The sequence below is a fragment of the Carassius carassius genome, chromosome 18 (assembly GCF_963082965.1).
Source record: "Carassius carassius chromosome 18, fCarCar2.1, whole genome shotgun sequence".
Lineage (NCBI taxonomy): Eukaryota > Metazoa > Chordata > Actinopteri > Cypriniformes > Cyprinidae > Carassius > Carassius carassius.
This window is the reverse complement of record NC_081772.1, coordinates 27,779,533-27,805,436: the sequence shown is the minus strand read 5'-3', so window position 1 is coordinate 27,805,436 and position 25,904 is coordinate 27,779,533. Positions and strand designations below refer to the sequence as shown.

Here is a 25,904-nt window from a genome sequence, read left to right as displayed (position 1 = left end):
TTTCAAAAATCCTCCAATATCATATCACTTCAACACCACTCAGATCATACTCCTTTCTTCAACATTGCCAGAAGCAATATGAACGCTCATCAATGACAGAACTTGTGATCAAAGTCATAGTTCTATCCTCAATTTGCTCTCAGAAAAGAGTATTACAGCTCATCATCGTGGGTTGGGAGACAAACACTTTTAAAACACATTTCCAAGTAAAAAACTATAGAAATGATCCCTGAAAATATAGTCTTAACTTCATATCTCAACTCAAATGGAATTCCATTCTGAAGCACCGCCTCCACTCAGATGGTTTGCGTAGTTGATTTCTATAAACGCATGAACTAGGGTCCATATGGGCTTTACCTGATCTCGGATAAATTGACTAATTTTGTCCGCGTTTCAGTGACATATTTGAACTATCAAAAAGGAGTTGTAATTATTAGTCTCTTATTGGCCTCATGAATCAAGCTCTGTATAGGTTAGAAATATATATTATACAGACATTTAATATTTAATGGTATTTTACGATTTGTTAATTGCATTCAATAGATTACACTTCCAACAAAACATTTGCCACTGGTTTGCAAAAGGTGTTTTTAGACAAGTTTGAGCTGATTTTTAGTTGCAATTAAACCACTCTGACCAGCACACATCAACAGAGTGTGGCCCTTTGGAGCTGTGCGAAACAGCGAAGCCTCTTACCAGGCAATGGTTCAGTCAAGTCACCTCTTTGTATATAGTGCTTTTAACAGTACAGATTTGGTCAAAGCAGCTTCTCAGTAACAAAATAGGAAAATAGTGTGTCAGTGAAAAAGGACAATAGTAAACATTCAGTTTTCAGTTAAAAGGCAGTTCATCATTGAATTATGCGATGTCATCGTTCAGCTCAGTTCAGTTTAAATAGTATCTGAGAAATCAAGTCGATGATATCGCTGGAAATGAAGTGTCCCCAACTAAGCGAGCGAGAAGCGGCAGCGGCGAGGAACCAAAACTCCATCGGTGACAGAATGGAGCCCAAACTGTTGGAGAAACCAGGTTCATTCGGGGGGCCAGTTCTTCTCCAGCCAGACGACCCAGGAGGTTGATCCATGCTGCAGCAAAGTTAGATTGTCATCTGGTTCCGTGGTCTTGTCCCAATTGTCATCCAGGAGGCAAGGTCTTCAATGGGGATCTGTCTCTGGGGCTCATCTAGTTGTCCTGGTCCCCCCTGAAAAATTTAGGGTGATAGAGGTCATCTCTAGGTGATGATCCACAATCTGAGCTGGATACGGACTTGATCTGGTGGCTACGGTAACCTGGGAATAAGAAAGAAACAGACTAATATTAGCGTAGATGCCATTCTTCTTATGATGTAACAAGTACATTGTGTGTTATTGGAAGTGTTCCCAGTTCCGGTCTACCTATTTACTGCACGGATTTGACTGACAGAGATGTTTAAGTATGTTATGAGTAAGCCATCTTAAAGAGATGATTGTTTGATCTAGATTTAAAATGAAAGAGTGTGTCTGCCTCCTGAACAGTGTTAGGTAGATTATTCCAGAGTTTGGGTGCTAAATAGGAAAAGGATCTGCCTCCCGCAGTCGAATTTGATAGTCTAGATATTATCAAATAGCCAGAGTTTTGAGAGTGCAGCGGACGTGGAGGACTATAGTACAATAAGAGTTTGCTCATCTACTGAGGTGCTAAACCATTCGGAGCTTTATAAGTAATTATTAGTATTTTAAAATCTATACACTGTTTAATAGGGAGCGAGTGCTGTGTTGACAGAACCGGGCTGATATGGTCATAAATCCAGGTTCTAGTGAGAACTCTTGCTGCTGCATTTTGGAGCAGCGGGACATTGTCATTAAGCATGTAGAACAACCACCCAATAAAGCATAACAATAATCTAACTTTGAGGTCATGAACTGATGAATTAACATTTCTGCATTTGACATTGAGAACATAGCCAGTCAATTCAAAATTACAAAAAGTTCATTCTCTCGTCACCACTTTCATAACGTGTGTTGGCCGACCTGAAATTGTGGAACAACACAGTTTTTGACCTGTTTTTTTAAATTTGATGTTTCAAACAGAACACTCTACTACATTTTCTCAAAAAAGCTAAACCTCATTTATTCAACATGCACTCTGTAGAAAATACACTGCTTTCAAAAAATCCTCCAATATTATATCAATTCAACACCACTCAGATCATACTCCTTTCTTCAACATTGCCAAAAGCAATATGAACGCTCATCAACGACAGAACTTGTGATCAAAGTCATAGTTCTATCCTCAATTCGCTCTCAGAAAAGAGTATTACAGCTCATCATCGTGGGTCGGGAGACAAACACTTTCAAAACACATTTCCAAGTAAAAAACTGTAGAAATGATCCCTGAAAATATAGTCTTAACTTCATATCTCAACTCAAATGGAATTCCATTCTGAAGCACCGCCTCCACTCAGATGGTTTGCGTAGTTGATTTCTATAAACGCATGAACTAGTGTCCATATGGGCTTTACCTGATCTCGGATAAATTGACTAATTTTGTCCGCGTTTCAGTGACATATTTGAACTATCAAAAAGGAGTTGTAATTATTAGTCTCTTATTGGCCTCATGAATCAAGCTCTGTATAGGTTAGAAATATATATTATACAGACATTTAATATTTAATGGTATTGTACGATTTGTTAATTGCATTCAATAGATTACACTTCCAACAAAACATTCGCCACTGGTTTGCAAAAGGTGTTTTTAGACAAGTTTGAGCTGATTTTTAGTTGCAATTAAACCACTCTGACCAGCACACATCAACAGAGTGTGGCCCTTTGGAGCTGTGCGAAACAGCGAACCCTTTTACCAGGCAATTGGTTCAGTCAAGTCACCTCTTTGTATATAGCGCTTTTAACAGTACAGATTTGGTCAAAGCAGCTTCTCAGTAACAAAAAAGGAAAATAGTGTGTCAATGAAAAAGGACAATAGTAAACATTCAGTTTTCAGTTAAAAGGCAGTTCATCATTGAATTATGCGATGTCATCGTTCAGCTCAGTTCAGTTTAACTAGTATCTGAGAAATCAAGTCGATGATATCGCTGGAAATGAAGTGTCCCCAACTAAGCGAGCGAGAAGCGGCAGCGGCGAGGAACCAAAACTCCATCGGTGACAGAATGGAGCCCAAACTGTTGGAGAAACCAGGTTCATTCGGGGGGCCAGTTCTTCTCCAGCCAGACGACCCAGGAGGTTGATCCATGCTGCAGCAAAGTTAGATTGTCATCTGGTTCCGTGGTCTTGTCCCAATTGTCATCCAGGAGGCAAGGTCTTCAATGGGGATCTGTCTCTGGGGCTCATCTAGTTGTCCTGGTCCCCCCTGAAAAATTTAGGGTGATAGAGGTCATCTCTAGGTGATGATCCACAATCTGAGCTGGATACGGACTTGATCTGGTGGCTACGGTAACCTGGGAATAAGAAAGAAACAGACTAATATTAGCGTAGATGCCATTCTTCTTATGATGTAACAAGTACATTGTGTGTTATTGGAAGTGTTCCCAGTTCCGGTCTACCTATTTACTGCACGGATTTGACTGACAGAGATGTTTAAGTATGATATGAGTAAGCCATCTTAAAGAGATGGTTGTTTGATCTAGATTTAAAATGACAGAGTGTGTCTGCCTCCTGAACAGTGTTAGGTAGATTATTCCAGAGTTTGGGTGCTAAATAGGAAAAGGATCTGCCTCCCGCAGTCGAATTTGATATTCTAGATATTATCAAATAGCCAGAGTTTTGAGAGTGCAGCGGACGTGGAGGACTATAGTACAATAAGATTTTGCTCATCTACTGAGGTGCTAAACCATTCGGAGCTTTATAAGTAATTATTAGGATTTTAAAATCTATACACTGTTTAATAGGGAGCGAGTGCTGTGTTGACAGAACAGGGCTGATATGGTCATAAATCCTGGTTCTAGTGAGAACTCTTGCTGCTGCATTTTGGAGCAGCTGGACATCGTCATTAAGCATGTAGAACAACCACCCAATAAAGCATAAAAATAATCTAACTCTGAGGTCATGAACTGATGAATTAACATTTCTGCATTTGACATTGAGAACATAGTCAGTCAATTCAAAGTTACAAAAAGTTCATTCTCTCGTCACCACTTTCATAACGTGTGTTGGCCGAACCTCAAATTGTGGAACAACACAGTTTGTGACCTGTTTTTTTAAATTTGATGTTTCAAACAGAACACTCTACTACATTTTCTCAAAAAAAGCTAAATCTGATTTATTTAACATGCACTCTGTAGAAAATGCACTGCTTTCAAAAAAATCTTCCAATATCATATCACTTCAACACCACTCAGATCATACTCCTTTCTTCAACATTGCCAAAAGCAATATGAACGCTCATCAACGACAGAACTTGTGATCAAAGTCATAGTTCTATCCTCAATTCGCTCTCAGAAAAGAGTATTACAGCTCATCATCATGGGTTGGGAGACAAACACTTTCAAAACACATTTCCAAATAAAAAAAACTGTAGAAATGATCCCTGCACTCAGATGGTTTGCGTAGTTGATTTCTATAAACGTATGAACTAGTGTCCATATGGGCTTTACCTGATCTCGGATAAATTGACTAATTTTGTCCGCGTTTCAGTGACATATTTGAACTATCAAAAAGGAGTTGTAATTATTAGTCTCTTATTGGCCTCATGAATCAAGCTCTGTATAGGTTAGAAATATATATTATACAGACATTAAATATTTAATGGTATTGTACGATTTGTTAATTGCATTCAATAGATTACACTTCCAACAAAACATTCGCCACTGGTTTGCAAAAGGTGTTTTTAGACAAGTTTGAGCTGATTTTTAGTTGCAATTAAACCACTCTGAACAGCACACATCAACAGAGTGTGGCCCTTTGGAGCTGTGCGAAACAGCGAACCCTTTTACCAGGCAATTGGTTCAGTCAAGTCACCTCTTTGTATATAGCGCTTTTACCAGTACAGATTTGGTCAAAGCAGCTTCTCAGTAACAAAATAGGAAAATAGTGTGTCAATGAAAAAGGACAATAGTAAACATTCAGTTTTCAGTTAAAAGGCAGTTCATCATTGAATTATGCGATGTCATCGTTCAGCTCAGTTCAGTTTAAATAGTATCTGAGAAATCAAGTCGATGATATCGCTGGAAATGAAGTGTCCCCAACTAAGCGAGCGAGAGGCGGCAGCGGCGAGGAACCAAAACTCCATCGGTGACAGAATGGAGCCCAAACGGTTGGAGAAACCAGGTTCATTCGGGGGGCCAGTTCTTCTCCAGCCAGACGACCCAGGAGGTTGATCCATGCTGCAGCAAAGTTAGATTGTCATCTGGTTCCGTGGTCTTGTCCCAATTGCGATCCAGGAGGCAAGGGCTTCAATGGGGATCTGTCTCTGGGGCTCATCTAGTTGTCCTGGTCCCCCCTGAAAAATTTAGGGTGATAGAGGTCATCTCTAGGTGATGATCCACAATCTGAGCTGGATACGGACTTGATCTGGTGGCTACGGTAACCTGGGAATAAGAAAGAAACAGACTAATATTAGCGTAGATGCCATTCTTCTTATGATGTAACAAGTACATTGTGTGTTATTGGAAGTGTTCCCAGTTCCGGTCTACCTATTTACTGCACGGATTTGACTGACAGAGATGTTTAAGTATGATATGAGTAAGCCATCTTAAAGAGATGGTTGTTTGATCTAGATTTAAAATGACAGAGTGTGTCTGCCTCCTGAACAGTGTTAGGTAGATTATTCCAGAGTTTGGGTGCTAAATAGGAAAAGGATCTGCCTCCCGCAGTCGAATTTGATATTCTAGATATTATCAAATAGCCAGAGTTTTGAGAGTGCAGCGGACGTGGAGGACTATAGTACAATAAGATTTTGCTCATCTACTGAGGTGCTAAACCATTCGGAGCTTTATAAGTAATTATTAGGATTTTAAAATCTATACACTGTTTAATAGGGAGCGAGTGCTGTGTTGACAGAACAGGGCTGATATGGTCATAAATCCTGGTTCTAGTGAGAACTCTTGCTGCTGCATTTTGGAGCAGCTGGACATCGTCATTAAGCATGTAGAACAACCACCCAATAAAGCATAAAAATAATCTAACTCTGAGGTCATGAACTGATGAATTAACATTTCTGCATTTGACATTGAGAACATAGTCAGTCAATTCAAAGTTACAAAAAGTTCATTCTCTCGTCACCACTTTCATAACGTGTGTTGGCCGACCTGAAATTGTGGAACAACACAGTTTGTGACCTGTTTTTTTAAATTTGATGTTTCAAACAGAACACTCTACTACATTTTCTCAAAAAAGCTAAACCTCATTTATTCAACATGCACTCTGTAGAAAATACACTGCTTTCAAAAAATCCTCCAATATTATATCAATTCAACACCACTCAGATCATACTCCTTTCTTCAACATTGCCAAAAGCAATATGAACGCTCATCAACGACAGAACTTGTGATCAAAGTCATAGTTCTATCCTCAATTCGCTCTCAGAAAAGAGTATTACAGCTCATCATCGTGGGTCGGGAGACAAACACTTTCAAAACACATTTCCAAGTAAAAAACTGTAGAAATGATCCCTGAAAATATAGTCTTAACTTCATATCTCAACTCAAATGGAATTCCATTCTGAAGCACCGCCTCCACTCAGATGGTTTGCGTAGTTGATTTCTATAAACGCATGAACTAGTGTCCATATGGGCTTTACCTGATCTCGGATAAATTGACAAATTTTGTCCGCGTTTCAGTGACATATTTGAACTATCAAAAAGGAGTTGTAATTATTAGTCTCTTATTGGCCTCATGAATCAAGCTCTGTATAGGTTAGAAATATATATTATACAGACATTTAATATTTAATGGTATTGTACGATTTGTTAATTGCATTCAATAGATTACACTTCCAACAAAACATTCACCACTGGTTTGCAAAAGGTGTTTTTAGACAAGTTTGAGCTGATTTTTAGTTGCAATTAAACCACTCTGACCAGCACACATCAACAGAGTGTGGCCCTTTGGAGCTGTGCGAAACAGCGAACCCTTTTACCAGGCAATTGGTTCAGTCAAGTCACCTCTTTGTATATAGCGCTTTTAACAGTACAGATTTGGTCAAAGCAGCTTCTCAGTAACAAAAAAGGAAAATAGTGTGTCAATGAAAAAGGACAATAGTAAACATTCAGTTTTCAGTTAAAAGGCAGTTCATCATTGAATTATGCGATGTCATCGTTCAGCTCAGTTCAGTTTAACTAGTATCTGAGAAATCAAGTCGATGATATCGCTGGAAATGAAGTGTCCCCAACTAAGCGAGCGAGAAGCGGCAGCGGCGAGGAACCAAAACTCCATCGGTGACAGAATGGAGCCCAAACTGTTGGAGAAACCAGGTTCATTCGGGGGGCCAGTTCTTCTCCAGCCAGACAACCCAGGAGGTTGATCCATGCTGCAGCAAAGTTAGATTGTCATCTGGTTCCGTGGTCTTGTCCCAATTGTCATCCAGGAGGCAAGGTCTTCAATGGGGATGTGTCTCTGGGGCTCATCTAGTTGTCCTGGTCCCCCCTGAAAAATTTAGGGTGATAGAGGTCATCTCTAGGTGATGATCCACAATCTGAGCTGGATACGGACTTGATCTGGTGGCTACGGTAACCTGGGAATAAGAAAGAAACAGACTAATATTAGCGTAGATGCCATTCTTCTTATGATGTAACAAGTACATTGTGTGTTATTGGAAGTGTTCCCAGTTCCGGTCTACCTATTTACTGCACGGATTTGACTGACAGAGATGTTTAAGTATGATATGAGTAAGCCATCTTAAAGAGATGGTTGTTTGATCTAGATTTAAAATGACAGAGTGTGTCTGCCTCCTGAACAGTGTTAGGTAGATTATTCCAGAGTTTGGGTGCTAAATAGGAAAAGGATCTGCCTCCCGCAGTCGAATTTGATATTCTAGATATTATCAAATAGCCAGAGTTTTGAGAGTGCAGCGGACGTGGAGGACTATAGTACAATAAGATTTTGCTCATCTACTGAGGTGCTAAACCATTCGGAGCTTTATAAGTAATTATTAGGATTTTAAAATCTATACACTGTTTAATAGGGAGCGAGTGCTGTGTTGACAGAACAGGGCTGATATGGTCATAAATCCTGGTTCTAGTGAGAACTCTTGCTGCTGCATTTTGGAGCAGCTGGACATCGTCATTAAGCATGTAGAACAACCACCCAATAAAGCATAAAAATAATCTAACTCTGAGGTCATGAACTGATGAATTAACATTTCTGCATTTGACATTGAGAACATAGTCAGTCAATTCAAAGTTACAAAAAGTTCATTCTCTCGTCACCACTTTCATAACGTGTGTTGGCCGAACCTCAAATTGTGGAACAACACAGTTTGTGACCTGTTTTTTTAAATTTGATGTTTCAAACAGAACACTCTACTACATTTTCTCAAAAAAAGCTAAATCTGATTTATTTAACATGCACTCTGTAGAAAATGCACTGCTTTCAAAAAAATCTTCCAATATCATATCACTTCAACACCACTCAGATCATACTCCTTTCTTCAACATTGCCAAAAGCAATATGAACGCTCATCAACGACAGAACTTGTGATCAAATTCATAGTTCTATCCTCAATTCGCTCTCAGAAAAGAGTATTACAGCTCATCATCATGGGTTGGGAGACAAACACTTTCAAAACACATTTCCAAATAAAAAAAACTGTAGAAATGATCCCTGCACTCAGATGGTTTGCGTAGTTGATTTCTATAAACGCATGAACTAGTGTCCATATGGGCTTTACCTGATCTCGGATAAATTGACTAATTTTGTCCGCGTTTCAGTGACATATTTGAACTATCAAAAAGGAGTTGTAATTATTAGTCTCTTATTGGCCTCATGAATCAAGCTCTGTATAGGTTAGAAATATATATTATACAGACATTAAATATTTAATGGTATTGTACGATTTGTTAATTGCATTCAATAGATTACACTTCCAACAAAACATTCGCCACTGGTTTGCAAAAGGTGTTTTTAGACAAGTTTGAGCTGATTTTTAGTTGCAATTAAACCACTCTGAACAGCACACATCAACAGAGTGTGGCCCTTTGGAGCTGTGCGAAACAGCGAACCCTTTTACCAGGCAATTGGTTCAGTCAAGTCACCTCTTTGTATATAGCGCTTTTACCAGTACAGATTTGGTCAAAGCAGCTTCTCAGTAACAAAATAGGAAAATAGTGTGTCAATGAAAAAGGACAATAGTAAACATTCAGTTTTCAGTTAAAAGGCAGTTCATCATTGAATTATGCGATGTCATCGTTCAGCTCAGTTCAGTTTAAATAGTATCTGAGAAATCAAGTCGATGATATCGCTGGAAATGAAGTGTCCCCAACTAAGCGAGCGAGAGGCGGCAGCGGCGAGGAACCAAAACTCCATCGGTGACAGAATGGAGCCCAAACGGTTGGAGAAACCAGGTTCATTCGGGGGGCCAGTTCTTCTCCAGCCAGACGACCCAGGAGGTTGATCCATGCTGCAGCAAAGTTAGATTGTCATCTGGTTCCGTGGTCTTGTCCCAATTGCGATCCAGGAGGCAAGGGCTTCAATGGGGATCTGTCTCTGGGGCTCATCTAGTTGTCCTGGTCCCCCCTGAAAAATTTAGGGTGATAGAGATCATCTCTAGGTGATGATCCACAATCTGAGCTGGATACGGACTTGATCTGGTGGCTACGGTAACCTGGGAATAAGAAAGAAACAGACTAATATTAGCGTAGATGCCATTCTTCTTATGATGTAACAAGTACATTGTGTGTTATTGGAAGTGTTCCCAGTTCCGGTCTACCTATTTACTGCACGGATTTGACTGACAGAGATGTTTAAGTATGATATGAGTAAGCCATCTTAAAGAGATGGTTGTTTGATCTAGATTTAAAATGACAGAGTGTGTCTGCCTCCTGAACAGTGTTAGGTAGATTATTCCAGAGTTTGGGTGCTAAATAGGAAAAGGATCTGCCTCCCGCAGTCGAATTTGATATTCTAGATATTATCAAATAGCCAGAGTTTTGAGAGTGCAGCGGACGTGGAGGACTATAGTACAATAAGATTTTGCTCATCTACTGAGGTGCTAAACCATTCGGAGCTTTATAAGTAATTATTAGGATTTTAAAATCTATACACTGTTTAATAGGGAGCGAGTGCTGTGTTGACAGAACAGGGCTGATATGGTCATAAATCCTGGTTCTAGTGAGAACTCTTGCTGCTGCATTTTGGAGCAGCTGGACATCGTCATTAAGCATGTAGAACAACCACCCAATAAAGCATAAAAATAATCTAACTCTGAGGTCATGAACTGATGAATTAACATTTCTGCATTTGACATTGAGAACATAGTCAGTCAATTCAAAGTTACAAAAAGTTCATTCTCTCGTCACCACTTTCATAACGTGTGTTGGCCGAACCTCAAATTGTGGAACAACACAGTTTGTGACCTGTTTTTTTAAATTTGATGTTTCAAACAGAACACTCTACTACATTTTCTCAAAAAAAGCTAAATCTGATTTATTTAACATGCACTCTGTAGAAAATGCACTGCTTTCAAAAAAATCTTCCAATATCATATCACTTCAACACCACTCAGATCATACTCCTTTCTTCAACATTGCCAAAAGCAATATGAACGCTCATCAACGACAGAACTTGTGATCAAAGTCATAGTTCTATCCTCAATTCGCTCTCAGAAAAGAGTATTACAGCTCATCATCATGGGTTGGGAGACAAACACTTTCAAAACACATTTCCAAATAAAAAAACTGTAGAAATGATCCCTGAAAATATAGTCTTAACTTCATATCTCAACTCAAATGGAATTCCATTCTGAAGCACCGCCTCCACTCAGATGGTTTGCGTAGTTGATTTCTATAAACGCATGAACTAGTGTCCATATGGGCTTTACCTGATCTCGGATAAATTGACTAATTTTGTCCGCGTTTCAGTGACATATTTGAACTATCAAAAAGGAGTTGTAATTATTAGTCTCTTATTGGCCTCATGAATCAAGCTCTGTATAGGTTAGAAATATATATTATACAGACATTAAATATTTAATGGTATTGTACGATTTGTTAATTGCATTCAATAGATTACACTTCCAACAAAACATTCGCCACTGGTTTGCAAAAGGTGTTTTTAGACAAGTTTGAGCTGATTTTTAGTTGCAATTAAACCACTCTGACCAGCACACATCAACAGAGTGTGGCCCTTTGGAGCTGTGCGAAACAGCGAACCCTTTTACCAGGCAATTGGTTCAGTCAAGTCACCTCTTTGTATATAGCGCTTTTACCAGTACAGATTTGGTCAAAGCAGCTTCTCAGTAACAAAATAGGAAAATAGTGTGTCAATGAAAAAGGACAATAGTAAACATTCAGTTTTCAGTTAAAAGGCAGTTCATCATTGAATTATGCGATGTCATCGTTCAGCTCAGTTCAGTTTAAATAGTATCTGAGAAATCAAGTCGATGATATCGCTGGAAATGAAGTGTCCCCAACTAAGCGAGCGAGAGGCGGCAGCGGCGAGGAACCAAAACTCCATCGGTGACAGAATGGAGCCCAAACGGTTGGAGAAACCAGGTTCATTCGGGGGGCCAGTTCTTCTCCAGCCAGACGACCCAGGAGGTTGATCCATGCTGCAGCAAAGTTAGATTGTCATCTGGTTCCGTGGTCTTGTCCCAATTGCGATCCAGGAGGCAAGGGCTTCAATGGGGATCTGTCTCTGGGGCTCATCTAGTTGTCCTGGTCCCCCCTGAAAAATTTAGGGTGATAGAGGTCATCTCTAGGTGATGATCCACAATCTGAGCTGGATACGGACTTGATCTGGTGGCTACGGTAACCTGGGAATAAGAAAGAAACAGACTAATATTAGCTTAGATGCCATTCTTCTTATGATGTAACAAGTACATTGTGTGTTATTGGAAGTGTTCCCAGTTCCGGTCTACCTATTTACTGCACGGATTTGACTGACAGAGATGTTTAAGTATGTTATGAGTAAGCCATCTTAAAGAGATGGTTGTTTGATCTAGATTTAAAATGACAGAGTGTGACTGCCTCCTGAACAGTGTTAGGTAGATTATTCCAGAGTTTGGGTGCTAAATAGGAAAAGGATCTGCCTCCCGCAGTCGAATTTGATATTCTAGATATTATCAAATAGCCGGAGTTTTGAGAGTGCAGCGGACGTGGAGGACTATAGTACAATAAGATTTTGCTCATCTACTGAGGTGCTAAACCATTCAGAGCTTTATAAGTAATTATTAGGATTTTAAAATCTATACACTGTTTAATAGGGAGCGAGTGCTGTGTTGACAGAACCGGGCTGATATGGTCATAAATCCTGGTTCTAGTGAGAACTCTTGCTGCTGCATTTTGGAGCAGCTGGACATCGACATTAAGCATGTAGAACAACCACCCAATAAAGCATAAAAATAATCTAACTCTGAGGTCATGAACTGATGAATTAACATTTCTGCATTTGATATTGAGAACATAGTCAGTCAATTCAAAGTTACAAAAAGTTCATTCTCTCGTCACCACTTTCATAACGTGTGTTGGCCGACCTCAAATTGTGGAACAACACAGTTTGTGACCTGTTTTTTTAAATTTGATGTTTCAAACAGAACACTCTACTATATTTTCTCAAAAAAGCTAAATCTGATTTATTTAACATGCACTCTGTAGAAAATGCGCTGCTTCCAAAAAATCTTCCAATATCATATCACTTCAACACCACTCAGATCATACTCCTTTCTTCAACATTGCCAAAAGCAATATGAACGCTCATCAACGACAGAACTTGTGATCAAAGTCATAGTTCTATCCTCAATTCGCTCTCAGAAAAGAGTATTACAGCTCATCATCGTGGGTTGGGAGACAAACGCTTTCAAAACACATTTCCAAGTAAAAACACTGTAGAAATGATCCCTGAAAATATAGTCTTAACTTCATATCTCAACTCAAATGGAATTCCATTCTGAAGCACCGCCTCCACTCAGATGGTTTGCGTAGTTGATTTCTATAAACGCATGAACTAGTGTCCATATGGGCTTTACCTGATCTCGGATAAATTGACTAATTTTGTCCGCATTTCAGTGACATATTTGAACTATCAAAAAGGAGTTGTAATTATTAGTCTCTTATTGGCCTCATGAATCAAGCTCTGTATAGGTTAGAAATATATATTATACAGACATTTAATATTTAATGGTATTGTACGATTTGTTAATTGCATTCAATAGATTACACTTCCAACAAAACATTCGCCACTGGTTTGCAAAAGGTGTTTTTAGACAAGTTTGAGCTGATTTTTAGTTGCAATTAAACCACTCTGACCAGCACACATCAACAGAGTGTGGCCCTTTGGAGCTGTGCGAAACAGCGAACCCTTTTACCAGGCAATTGGTTCAGTCAAGTCACCTCTTTGTATATAGCGCTTTTAACAGTACAGATTTGGTCAAAGCAGCTTCTCAGTAACAAAATAGGAAAATAGTGTGTCAATGAAAAAGGACAATAGTAAACATTCAGTTTTCAGTTAAAAGGCAGTTCATCATTGAATTATGCGATGTCATCGTTCAGCTCAGTTCAGTTTAAATAGTATCTGAGAAATCAAGTCGATGATATCGCTGGCAATGAAGTGTCCCCAACTATGCGAGCGAGAGGCGGCAGCGGCGAGGAACCAAAACTCCATCGGTGACAGAATGGAGCCCAAACTGTTGGAGAAACCAGGTTCATTCGGGGGGCCAGTTCTTCTCCAGCCAGACGACCCAGGAGGTTGATCCATGCTGCAGCAAAGTTAGATTGTCATCTGGTTCCGTGGTCTTGTCCCAATTGTCATCCAGGAGGCAAGGTCTTCAATGGGGATCTGTCTCTGGGGCTCATCTAGTTGTCCTGGTCCCCCCTGAAAAATGTAGGGTGATAGAGGTCATCTCTAGGTGATGATCCACAATCTGAGCTGGATACGGACTTGATCTGGTGGCTACGGTAACCTGGGAATAAGAAAGAAACAGACTAATATTAGCGTAGATGCCATTCTTCTTATGATGTAACAAGTACATTGTGTGTTATTGGAAGTGTTCCCAGTTCCGGTCTACCTATTTACTGCACGGATTTGACTGACAGAGATGTTTAAGTATGTTATGAGTAAGCCATCTTAAAGAGATGGTTGTTTGATCTAGATTTAAAATGACAGAGTGTGACTGCCTCCTGAACAGTGTTAGGTAGATTATTCCAGAGTTTGGGTGCTAAATAGGAAAAGGATCTGCCTCCCGCAGTCGAATTTGATATTCTAGATATTATCAAATAGCCGGAGTTTTGAGAGTGCAGCGGACGTGGAGGACTATAGTACAATAAGATTTTGCTCATCTACTGAGGTGCTAAACCATTCGGAGCTTTATAAGTAATTATTAGGATTTTAAAATCTATACACTGTTTAATAGGGAGCGAGTGCTGTGTTGACAGAACCGGGCTGATATGGTCATAAATCCTGGTTCTAGTGAGAACTCTTGCTGCTGCATTTTGGAGCAGCTGGACATCGACATTAAGCATGTAGAACAACCACCCAATAAAGCATAAAAATAATCTAACTCTGAGGTCATGAACTGATGAATTAACATTTCTGCATTTGATATTGAGAACATAGTCAGTCAATTCAAAGTTACAAAAAGTTCATTCTCTCGTCACCACTTTCATAACGTGTGTTGGCCGACCTCAAATTGTGGAACAACACAGTTTGTGACCTGTTTTTTTAAATTTGATGTTTCAAACAGAACACTCTACTATATTTTCTCAAAAAAGCTAAATCTGATTTATTTAACATGCACTCTGTAGAAAATGCGCTGCTTCCAAAAAATCTTCCAATATCATATCACTTCAACACCACTCAGATCATACTCCTTTCTTCAACATTGCCAAAAGCAATATGAACGCTCATCAACGACAGAACTTGTGATCAAAGTCATAGTTCTATTCTCAATTCGCTCTCAGAAAAGAGTATTACAGCTCATCATCGTGGGTTGGGAGACAAACACTTTCAAAACACATTTCCAAGTAAAAAAACTGTAGAAATGATCCCTGAAAATATAGTCTTAACTTCATATCTCAACTCAAATGGAATTCCATTCTGAAGCACCGCCTCCACTCAGATGGTTTGCGTAGTTGATTTCTATAAACGCATGAACTAGTGTCCATATGGGCTTTACCTGATCTCGGATAAATTGACTAATTTTGTCCGCATTTCAGTGACATATTTGAACTATCAAAAAGGAGTTGTAATTATTAGTCTCTTATTGGCCTCATGAATCAAGCTCTGTATAGGTTAGAAATATATATTATACAGACATTTAATATTTAATGGTATTGTACGATTTGTTAATTGCATTCAATAGATTACACTTCCAACAAAACATTCGCCACTGGTTTGCAAAAGGTGTTTTTAGACAAGTTTGAGCTGATTTTTAGTTGCAATTAAACCACTCTGACCAGCACACATCAACAGAGTGTGGCCCTTTGGAGCTGTGCGAAACAGCGAACCCTTTTACCAGGCAATTGGTTCAGTCAAGTCACCTCTTTGTATATAGCGCTTTTAACAGTACAGATTTGGTCAAAGCAGCTTCTCAGTAACAAAATAGGAAAATAGTGTGTCAATGGGAAGGGAAGTCGTGGCCTAATGGTTAGAGAGTCGGACTCCCAATCGAAAGGTTGTGAGTTCGAGTCCCGGGCCGGCAGGAATGGTGGGTGGGGGGAGTGCATGTACAGTTCTCTCTCCACCCTCAATACCACGACTTAGGTGCCCTTGAGCAAGGCATCGAACCCCCAACTGCTCCCCGGGCGCCGCAGCATAAAAGGCTGCCCACTGCTCCGGGTGTGTGCTCACAGTGTGTGTGTGTGTGTGTTCACTGCTCTGTGTGTGTGCACTTCGGATGGGTTAAATGCAGAGCACAAATTCTGAGTATGGGTCACCATACTTGGCTGAATGTCACTTCACTCACTCACTCACTCAATGAAAAAGGACAATAGTAAACATTCAGTTTTCAGTTAAAAGGCAGTTCATCATTGAATTATGCGATGTCATCGTTCAGCTCAGTTCAGTTTAAATAGTATCTGAGAAATCAAGTCGATGATATCGCTGGAAATGAAGTGTCCCCAACTAAGCGAGCGAGAGGCGGCAGCGGCGAGGAACCAAAACTCCATCGGTGACAGAATGGAGCCCAAACTGTTGGAGAAACCAGGTTCATTCGGGGGGCCAGTTCTTCTCCAGCCAGACGACCCAGGAGGTTGATCCATGCTGCAGCAAAGTTAGATTGTCATCTGGTTCCGTGGTCTTGTCCCAATTGCCATCCAGGAGGCAAGGTCTTCAATGGGGATCTGTCTCTGGGGCTCATCTAGTTGTCCTGGTCCCCCCTGAAAAATGTAGGGTGATAGACGTCATCTCTAGGTGATGATCCACAATCTGAGCTGGATACGGACTTGATCTGGTGGCTACGGTAACCTGGGAATAAGAAAGAAACAGACTAATATTAGCGTAGATGCCATTCTTCTTATGATGTAACAAGTACATTGTGTGTTATTGGAAGTGTTCCCAGTTCCGGTCTACCTATTTACTGCACGGATTTGACTGACAGAGATGTTTAAGTATGTTATGAGTAAGCCATCTTAAAGAGATGGTTGTTTGATCTAGATTTAAAATGACAGAGTGTGTCTGCCTCCTGAACAGTGTTAGGTAGATTATTCCAGAGTTTGGGTGCTAAATAGGAAAAGGATCTGCCTCCCGCAGTCGTATTTGATATTCTAGATATTATCAAATAGCCAGAGTTTTGAGAGTGCAGCGGACGTGGAGGACTATAGTACAATAAGAGTTTGCTCATCTACTGAGGTGCTAAACCATTCAGAGCTTTATAAGTAATTAATAGGATTTTAAAATCTATAAACTGTTTAATAGGGAGCGAGTGCTGTGTTGACAGAACCGGGCTGATATGGTCATAAATCCTGGTTCTAGTGAGAACTCTTGCTGCTGCATTTTGGAGCAGCTGGACATCGTCATTAAGCATGTAGAACAACCACCCAATAAAGCATAAAAATAATCTAACTCTGAGGTCATGAACTGATGAATTAACATTTCTGCATTTGACATTGAGAACATAGTCAGTCAATTCAAAGTTACAAAAAGTTCATTCTCTCGTCACCACTTTCATAACGTGTGTTGGCCGACCTCAAATTGTGGAACAACACAGTTTGTGACCTGTTTTTTTAAATTTGATGTTTCAAACAGAACACTCTACTACATTTTCTCAAAAATAGCTAAATCTGATTTATTTAACACGCACTCTGTAGAAAATGCACTGTTTTCAAAAAAATCTTCCAATATTATATCACTTCAACACCACTCAGATCATACTCCTTTCTTCAACATTGCCAAAAGCAATATGAACGCTCATCAACGACAGAACTTGTGATCAAAGTCATAGTTCTATCCTCAATTCGCTCTCAGAAAAGAGCATTACAGCTCATCATCGTGGGTTGGGAGACAAACACTTTCAAAACACATTTCCAAGTAAAAAACTGTAGAAATGATCCCTGAAAATATAGTCTTAACTTCATATCTCAACTCAAATGGAATTCCATTCTGAAGCACCGCCTCCACTCAGATGGTTTGCGTAGTTGATTTCTATAAACGCATGAACTAGTGTCCATATGGGCTTTACCTGATCTCGGATAAATTGACTAATTTTGTCCGCGTTTCAGTGACATATTTGAACTATCAAAAAGGAGTTGTAATTATTAGTCTCTTATTGGCCTCATGAATCAAGCTCTGTATAGGTTAGAAATATATATTATACAGACATTTAATATTTAATGGTATTGTACGATTTGTTAATTGCATTCAATAGATTACACTTCCAACAAAACATTCGCCACTGGTTTGCAAAAGGTGTTTTTAGACAAGTTTGAGCTGATTTTTAGTTGCAATTAAACCACTCTGAACAGCACACATCAACAGAGTGTGGCCCTTTGGAGCTGTGCGAAACAGCGAACCCTTTTACCAGGCAATTGGTTCAGTCAAGTCACCTCTTTGTATATAGCGCTTTTAACAGTACAGATTTGGTCAAAGCAGCTTCTCAGTAACAAAATAGGAAAATAGTGTGTCAATGAAAAAGGACAATAGTAAACATTCAGTTTTCAGTTAAAAGGCAGTTCATCATTGAATTATGCGATGTCATCGTTCAGCTCAGTTCAGTTTAAATAGTATCTGAGAAATCAAGTCGATGATATCGCTGGAAATGAAGTGTCCCCAACTATGCGAGCGAGAAGCGGCAGCGGCGAGGAACCAAAACTCCATCGGTGACAGAATGGAGCCCAAAATGTTGGAGAAACCAGGTTCATTCGGGGGGCCAGTTCTTCTCCAGCCAGACGACCCAGGAGGTTGATCCATGCTGCAGCAAAGTTAGATTGTCATCTGGTTCCGTGGTCTTGTCCCAATTGTCATCCAGGAGGCAAGGTCTTCAATGGGGATCTGTCTCTGGGGCTCATCTAGTTGTCCTGGTCCCCCCTGAAAAATGTAGGGTGATAGAGGTCATCTCTAGGTGATGATCCACAATCTGAGCTGGATACGGACTTGATCTGGTGGCTACGGTAACCTGGGAATAAGAAAGAAACAGACTAATATTAGCGTAGATGCCATTCTTCTTATGATGTAACAAGTACATTGTGTGTTATTGGAAGTGTTCTCAGTTCCGGTCTACCTATTTACTGCACGGATTTGACTGACAGAGATGTTTAAGTATGTTATGAGTAAGCCATCTTAAAGAGATGGTTGTTTGATCTAGATTTAAAATGACAGAGTGTGTCTGCCTCCTGAACAGTGTTAGGTAGATTATTCCAGAGTTTGGGTGCTAAATAGGAAAAGGATCTGCCTCCCGCAGTCGAATTTGATATTCTAGATATTATCAAATAGCCAGAGTTTTGAGAGTGCAGCGGACGTGGAGGACTATAGTACAATAAGATTTTGCTCATCTACTGAGGTGCTAAACCATTCGGAGCTTTATAAGTAATTATTAGGATTTTAAAATCTATACACTGTTTAATAGGGAGCGAGTGCTGTGTTGACAGAACCGGGCTGATATGGTCATAAATCCTGGTTCTAGTGAGAACTCTTGCTGCTGCATTTTGGAGCAGCTGGACATCGTCATTAATCATGTAGAACAACCACCCAATAAAGCATAAAAATAATCTAACTCTGAAGTCATGAACTGATGAATTAACATTTTTGCATTTGACATTGAGAACATAGTCAGTCAATTCAAAGTTACAAAAAGTTCATTCTCTCGTCACCACTTTCATAACGTGTGTTGGCCGACCTCAAATTGTGGAACAACACAGTTTGTGACCTGTTTTTTTAAATTTGATGTTTCAAACAGAACACTCTACTACATTTTCTCAAAAAAAGCTAAATCTGATTTATTTAACATGCACTCTGTAGAAAATGCACTGCTTCCAAAAAAACGTCCAATATCATATCACTTCAACACCACTCAGATCATACTCCTTTCTTCAACATTGCCAAAAGCAATATGAACGCTCATCAACGACAGAACTTGTGATCAAAGTCATAGTTCTATCCTCAATTCGCTCTCAGAAAAGAGTATTACAGCTCATCATCGTGGGTTGGGAGACAAACACTTTCAAAACACATTTCCAAGTAAAAAACTGTAGAAATGATTCCTGAAAATATAGTCTTAACTTCATATCTCAACTCAAATGGAATTCCATTCTGAAGCACCGCCTCCACTCAGATGGTTTGCGTAGTTGATTTCTATAAACGCATGAACTAGTTTCCATATGGGCTTTACCTGATCTCGGATAAATTGACTAATTTTGTCCGCATTTCAGTGACATATTTGAACTATCAAAAAGGAGTTGTAATTATTAGTCTCTTATTGGCCTCATGAATCAAGCTCTGTATAGGTTAGAAATATATATTATACAGACATTTAATATTTAATGGTATTGTACGATTTGTTAATTGAATTCAATAGATTACACTTCCAACAAAACATTCGCCACTGGTTTGCAAAAGGTGTTTTTAGACAAGTTTGAGCTGATTTTTAGTTGCAATTAAACCACTCTGACCAGCACACATCAACAGAGTGTGGCCCTTTGGAGCTGTGCGAAACAGCGAACCCTTTTACCAGGCAATTGGTTCAGTCAAGTCACCTCTTTGTATATAGCGCTTTTAACAGTACAGATTTGGTCAAAGCAGCTTCTCAGTAACAAAATAGGAAAATAGTGTGTCAATGAAAAAGGACAATAGTAAACATTCAGTTTTCAGTTAAAAGGCAGTTCATCATTGAATTATGCGATGTCATCGTTCAGCTCAGTTCAGTTTAAATAGTATCTGAGAAATCAAGTCGATGATATCGCTGGAAATGAAGTGTCCCCAACTAAGCGAGCGAGAGGCGGCAGCGGCGAGGAACCAAAACTCCATCGGTGACAGAATGGAGCCCAAACTGTTGGAGAAACCAGGTTCATTCGGGGGGCCAGTTCTTCTCCAGCCAGACGCCCCAGGAGGTTGCTCCATGCAGCAGCAAAGTTAGATTGTCATCTGGTTCCGTGGTCTTGTCCCAATTGCCATCCAGTAGGCAAGGTCTTCAATGGGGATCTGTCTCTGGGGCTCATCTAGTTGTCCGGGTCCCCCCTGAAAAATGTAGGGTGATAGACGTCATCTCTAGGTGATGATCCACAATCTGAGCTGGATACGGACTTGATCTGGTGGCTACGGTAACCTGGGAATAAGAAAGAAACAGACTAATATTAGCGTAGATGCCATTCTTCTTATGATGTAACAAGTACATTGTGTGTTATTGGAAGTGTTCCCAGTTCCGGTCTACCTATTTACTGCACGGATTTGACTGACAGAGATGTTTAAGTATGTTATGAGTAAGCCATCTTAAAGAGATGGTTGTTTGATCTAGATTTAAAATGACAGAGTGTGACTGCCTCCTGAACAGTGTTAGGTAGATTATTCCAGAGTTTGGGTGCTAAATAGGAAAAGGATCTGCCTCCCGCAGTCGAATTTGATATTCTAGATATTATCAAATAGCCGGAGTTTTGAGAGTGCAGCGGACGTGGAGGACTATAGTACAATAAGATTTTGCTCATCTACTGAGGTGCTAAACCATTCAGAGCTTTATAAGTAATTATTAGGATTTTAAAATCTATACACTGTTTAATAGGGAGCGAGTGCTGTGTTGACAGAACCGGGCTGATATGGTCATAAATCCTGGTTCTAGTGAGAACTCTTGCTGCTGCATTTTGGAGCAGCTGGACATCGACATTAAGCATGTAGAACAACCACCCAATAAAGCATAAAAATAATCTAACTCTGAGGTCATGAACTGATGAATTAACATTTCTGCATTTGATATTGAGAACATAGTCAGTCAATTCAAAGTTACAAAAAGTTCATTCTCTCGTCACCACTTTCATAACGTGTGTTGGCCGACCTCAAATTGTGGAACAACACAGTTTGTGACCTGTTTTTTTAAATTTGATGTTTCAAACAGAACACTCTACTATATTTTCTCAAAAAAGCTAAATCTGATTTATTTAACATGCACTCTGTAGAAAATGCGCTGCTTCCAAAAAATCTTCCAATATCATATCACTTCAACACCACTCAGATCATACTCCTTTCTTCAACATTGCCAAAAGCAATATGAACGCTCATCAACGACAGAACTTGTGATCAAAGTCATAGTTCTATCCTCAATTCGCTCTCAGAAAAGAGTATTACAGCTCATCATCGTGGGTTGGGAGACAAACACTTTCAAAACACATTTCCAAGTAAAAAAACTGTAGAAATGATCCCTGAAAATATAGTCTTAACTTCATATCTCAACTCAAATGGAATTCCATTCTGAAGCACCGCCTCCACTCAGATGGTTTGCGTAGTTGATTTCTATAAACGCATGAACTAGTGTCCATATGGGCTTTACCTGATCTCGGATAAATTGACTAATTTTGTCCGCATTTCAGTGACATATTTGAACTATCAAAAAGGAGTTGTAATTATTAGTCTCTTATTGGCCTCATGAATCAAGCTCTGTATAGGTTAGAAATATATATTATACAGACATTTAATATTTAATGGTATTGTACGATTTGTTAATTGCATTCAATAGATTACACTTCCAACAAAACATTCGCCACTGGTTTGCAAAAGGTGTTTTTAGACAAGTTTGAGCTGATTTTTAGTTGCAATTAAACCACTCTGACCAGCACACATCAACAGAGTGTGGCCCTTTGGAGCTGTGCGAAACAGCGAACCCTTTTACCAGGCAATTGGTTCAGTCAAGTCACCTCTTTGTATATAGCGCTTTTAACAGTACAGATTTGGTCAAAGCAGCTTCTCAGTAACAAAATAGGAAAATAGTGTGTCAATGAAAAAGGACAATAGTAAACATTCAGTTTTCAGTTAAAAGGCAGTTCATCATTGAATTATGCGATGTCATCGTTCAGCTCAGTTCAGTTTAAATAGTATCTGAGAAATCAAGTCGATGATATCGCTGGAAATGAAGTGTCCCCAACTAAGCGAGCGAGAGGCGGCAGCGGCGAGGAACCAAAACTCCATCGGTGACAGAATGGAGCCCAAACTGTTGGAGAAACCAGGTTCATTCGGGGGGCCAGTTCTTCTCCAGCCAGACGACCCAGGAGGTTGATCCATGCTGCAGCAAAGTTAGATTGTCATCTGGTTCCGTGGTCTTGTCCCAATTGCCATCCAGGAGGCAAGGTCTTCAATGGGGATCTGTCTCTGGGGCTCATCTAGTTGTCCTGGTCCCCCCTGAAAAATGTAGGGTGATAGACGTCATCTCTAGGTGATGATCCACAATCTGAGCTGGATACGGACTTGATCTGGTGGCTACGGTAACCTGGGAATAAGAAAGAAACAGACTAATATTAGCGTAGATGCCATTCTTCTTATGATGTAACAAGTACATTGTGTGTTATTGGAAGTGTTCCCAGTTCCGGTCTACCTATTTACTGCACGGATTTGACTGACAGAGATATTTAAGTATGTTATGAGTAAGCCATCTTAAAGAGATGGTTGTTTGATCTAGATTTAAAATGACAGAGTGTGTCTGCCTCCTGAACAGTGTTAGGTAGATTATTCCAGAGTTTGGGTGCTAAATAGGAAAAGGATCTGCCTCCCGCAGTCGTATTTGATATTCTAGATATTATCAAATAGCCAGAGTTTTGAGAGTGCAGCGGACGTGGAGGACTATAGTACAATAAGAGTTTGCTCATCTACTGAGGTGCTAAACCATTCAGAGCTTTATAAGTAATTAATAGGATTTTAAAATCTATAAACTGTTTAATAGGGAGCGAGTGCTGTGTTGACAGAACCGGGCTGATATGGTCATAAATCCTGGTTCTAGTGAGAACTCTTGCTGCTGCATTTTGGAGCAGCTGGACATCGTCATTAAGCATGTAGAACAACCACCCAATAAAGCATAAAAATAATCTAACTCTGAGGTCATGAACTGATGAATTAACATTTCTGCATTTGACATTGAGAACATAGTCAGTCAATTCAAAGTTACAAAAAGTTCATTCTCTCGTCACCACTTTCATAACGTGTGTTGGCCGACCTCAAATTGTGGAACAACACAGTTTGTGACCTGTTTTTTTTTATTTGATGTTTCAAACAGAACACTCTACTACATTTTCTCAAAAATAGCTAAATCTGATTTATTTAACACGCACTCTGTAGAAAATGCACTGTTTTCAAAAAAATCTTCCAATATTATATCACTTCAACACCACTCAGATCATACTCCTTTCTTCAACATTGCCAAAAGCAATATGAACGCTCATCAACGACAGAACTTGTGATCAAAGTCATAGTTCTATCCTCAATTCGCTCTCAGAAAAGAGTATTACAGCTCATCATCGTGGGTTGGGAGACAAACACTTTCAAAACACATTTCCAAGTAAAAAACTGTAGAAATGATCCCTGAAAATATAGTCTTAACTTCATATCTCAACTCAAATGGAATTCCATTCTGAAGCACCGCCTCCACTCAGATGGTTTGCATAGTTGATTTCTATAAACGCATGAACTAGTGTCCATATGGGCTTTACCTGATCTCGGATAAATTGACTAATTTTGTCCGCGTTTCAGTGACATATTTGAACTATCAAAAAGGAGTTGTAATTATTAGTCTCTTATTGGCCTCATGAATCAAGCTCTGTATAGGTTAGAAATATATATTATACAGACATTTAATATTTAATGGTATTGTACGATTTGTTAATTGCATTCAATAGATTACACTTCCAACAAAACATTCGCCACTGGTTTTCAAAAGGTGTTTTTAGACAAGTTTGAGCTGATTTTTAGTTGCAATTAAACCACTCTGACCAGCACACATCAACAGAGTGTGGCCCTTTGGAGCTGTGCGAAACAGCGAACCCTTTTACCAGGCAATTGGTTCAGTCAAGTCACCTCTTTGTATATAGCGCTTTTAACAGTACAGATTTGGTCAAAGCAGCTTCTCAGTAACAAAATAGGAAAATAGTGTGTCAATGAAAAAGGACAATAGTAAACATTCAGTTTTCAGTTAAAAGGCAGTTCATCATTGAATTATGCGATGTCATCGTTCAGCTCAGTTCAGTTTAAATAGTATCTGAGAAATCAAGTCGATGATATCGCTGGAAATGAAGTGTCCCCAACTAAGCGAGCGAGAGGCGGCAGCGGCGAGGAACCAAAACTCCATCGGTGACAGAATGGAGCCCAAACTGTTGGAGAAACCAGGTTCATTCGGGGGGCCAGTTCTTCTCCAGCCAGACGACCCAGGAGGTTGATCCATGCTGCAGCAAAGTTAGATTGTCATCTGGTTCCGTGGTCTTGTCCCAATTGCCATCCAGGAGGCAAGGTCTTCAATGGGGATCTGTCTCTGGGGCTCATCTAGTTGTCCTGGTCCCCCCTGAAAAATGTAGGGTGATAGACGTCATCTCTAGGTGATGATCCACAATCTGAGCTGGATACGGACTTGATCTGGTGGCTACGGTAACCTGGGAATAAGAAAGAAACAGACTAATATTAGCGTAGATGCCATTCTTCTTATGATGTAACAAGTACATTGTGTGTTATTGGAAGTGTTCCCAGTTCCGGTCTACCTATTTACTGCACGGATTTGACTGACAGAGATATTTAAGTATGTTATGAGTAAGCCATCTTAAAGAGATGGTTGTTTGATCTAGATTTAAAATGACAGAGTGTGTCTGCCTCCTGAACAGTGTTAGGTAGATTATTCCAGAGTTTGGGTGCTAAATAGGAAAAGGATCTGCCTCCCGCAGTCGTATTTGATATTCTAGATATTATCAAATAGCCAGAGTTTTGAGAGTGCAGCGGACGTGGAGGACTATAGTACAATAAGAGTTTGCTCATCTACTGAGGTGCTAAACCATTCAGAGCTTTATAAGTAATTAATAGGATTTTAAAATCTATAAACTGTTTAATAGGGAGCGAGTGCTGTGTTGACAGAACCGGGCTGATATGGTCATAAATCCTGGTTCTAGTGAGAACTCTTGCTGCTGCATTTTGGAGCAGCTGGACATCGTCATTAAGCATGTAGAACAACCACCCAATAAAGCATAAAAATAATCTAACTCTGAGGTCATGAACTGATGAATTAACATTTCTGCATTTGACATTGAGAACATAGTCAGTCAATTCAAAGTTACAAAAAGTTCATTCTCTCGTCACCACTTTCATAACGTGTGTTGGCCGACCTCAAATTGTGGAACAACACAGTTTGTGACCTGTTTTTTTTTATTTGATGTTTCA

At 39.7% G+C, this 25,904-nt stretch overlaps 12 non-coding genes across 12 annotated transcripts; all 12 read right to left on the bottom strand.

Annotated features, from left to right (window-relative positions):
- Positions 1–34: 34 nt before the first annotated feature.
- Positions 35–245, bottom strand: LOC132092973 (small nucleolar RNA U3). Its single transcript, XR_009422346.1, has one exon. It is a non-coding gene; the product is annotated as a small nucleolar RNA U3 (small nucleolar RNA).
- Positions 246–2,177: 1,932 nt separating this feature from the next.
- Positions 2,178–2,388, bottom strand: LOC132092879 (small nucleolar RNA U3). Its single transcript, XR_009422263.1, has one exon. It is a non-coding gene; the product is annotated as a small nucleolar RNA U3 (small nucleolar RNA).
- A 1,936-nt stretch (positions 2,389–4,324) lies between these two features.
- Positions 4,325–4,540, bottom strand: LOC132092944 (small nucleolar RNA U3). Its single transcript, XR_009422322.1, has one exon. It is a non-coding gene; the product is annotated as a small nucleolar RNA U3 (small nucleolar RNA).
- A 1,869-nt stretch (positions 4,541–6,409) lies between these two features.
- Positions 6,410–6,620, bottom strand: LOC132092878 (small nucleolar RNA U3). Its single transcript, XR_009422262.1, has one exon. It is a non-coding gene; the product is annotated as a small nucleolar RNA U3 (small nucleolar RNA).
- Positions 6,621–8,556: 1,936 nt separating this feature from the next.
- LOC132092945 (small nucleolar RNA U3) lies at positions 8,557–8,772 on the bottom strand. Its single transcript, XR_009422323.1, has one exon. It is a non-coding gene; the product is annotated as a small nucleolar RNA U3 (small nucleolar RNA).
- Positions 8,773–10,644: 1,872 nt separating this feature from the next.
- LOC132092924 (small nucleolar RNA U3) lies at positions 10,645–10,856 on the bottom strand. Its single transcript, XR_009422304.1, has one exon. It is a non-coding gene; the product is annotated as a small nucleolar RNA U3 (small nucleolar RNA).
- A 1,933-nt stretch (positions 10,857–12,789) lies between these two features.
- On the bottom strand, positions 12,790–13,001 carry LOC132092892 (small nucleolar RNA U3). The gene has a single exon (XR_009422275.1). It is a non-coding gene; the product is annotated as a small nucleolar RNA U3 (small nucleolar RNA).
- Positions 13,002–14,934: 1,933 nt separating this feature from the next.
- On the bottom strand, positions 14,935–15,146 carry LOC132092911 (small nucleolar RNA U3). The gene has a single exon (XR_009422292.1). It is a non-coding gene; the product is annotated as a small nucleolar RNA U3 (small nucleolar RNA).
- A 2,291-nt stretch (positions 15,147–17,437) lies between these two features.
- LOC132092876 (small nucleolar RNA U3) lies at positions 17,438–17,648 on the bottom strand. The gene has a single exon (XR_009422260.1). It is a non-coding gene; the product is annotated as a small nucleolar RNA U3 (small nucleolar RNA).
- A 1,934-nt stretch (positions 17,649–19,582) lies between these two features.
- Positions 19,583–19,793, bottom strand: LOC132092980 (small nucleolar RNA U3). The gene has a single exon (XR_009422351.1). It is a non-coding gene; the product is annotated as a small nucleolar RNA U3 (small nucleolar RNA).
- Positions 19,794–21,726: 1,933 nt separating this feature from the next.
- On the bottom strand, positions 21,727–21,938 carry LOC132092904 (small nucleolar RNA U3). The gene has a single exon (XR_009422286.1). It is a non-coding gene; the product is annotated as a small nucleolar RNA U3 (small nucleolar RNA).
- Positions 21,939–23,873: 1,935 nt separating this feature from the next.
- LOC132092987 (small nucleolar RNA U3) lies at positions 23,874–24,084 on the bottom strand. The gene has a single exon (XR_009422357.1). It is a non-coding gene; the product is annotated as a small nucleolar RNA U3 (small nucleolar RNA).
- Positions 24,085–25,904: the final 1,820 nt, after the last annotated feature.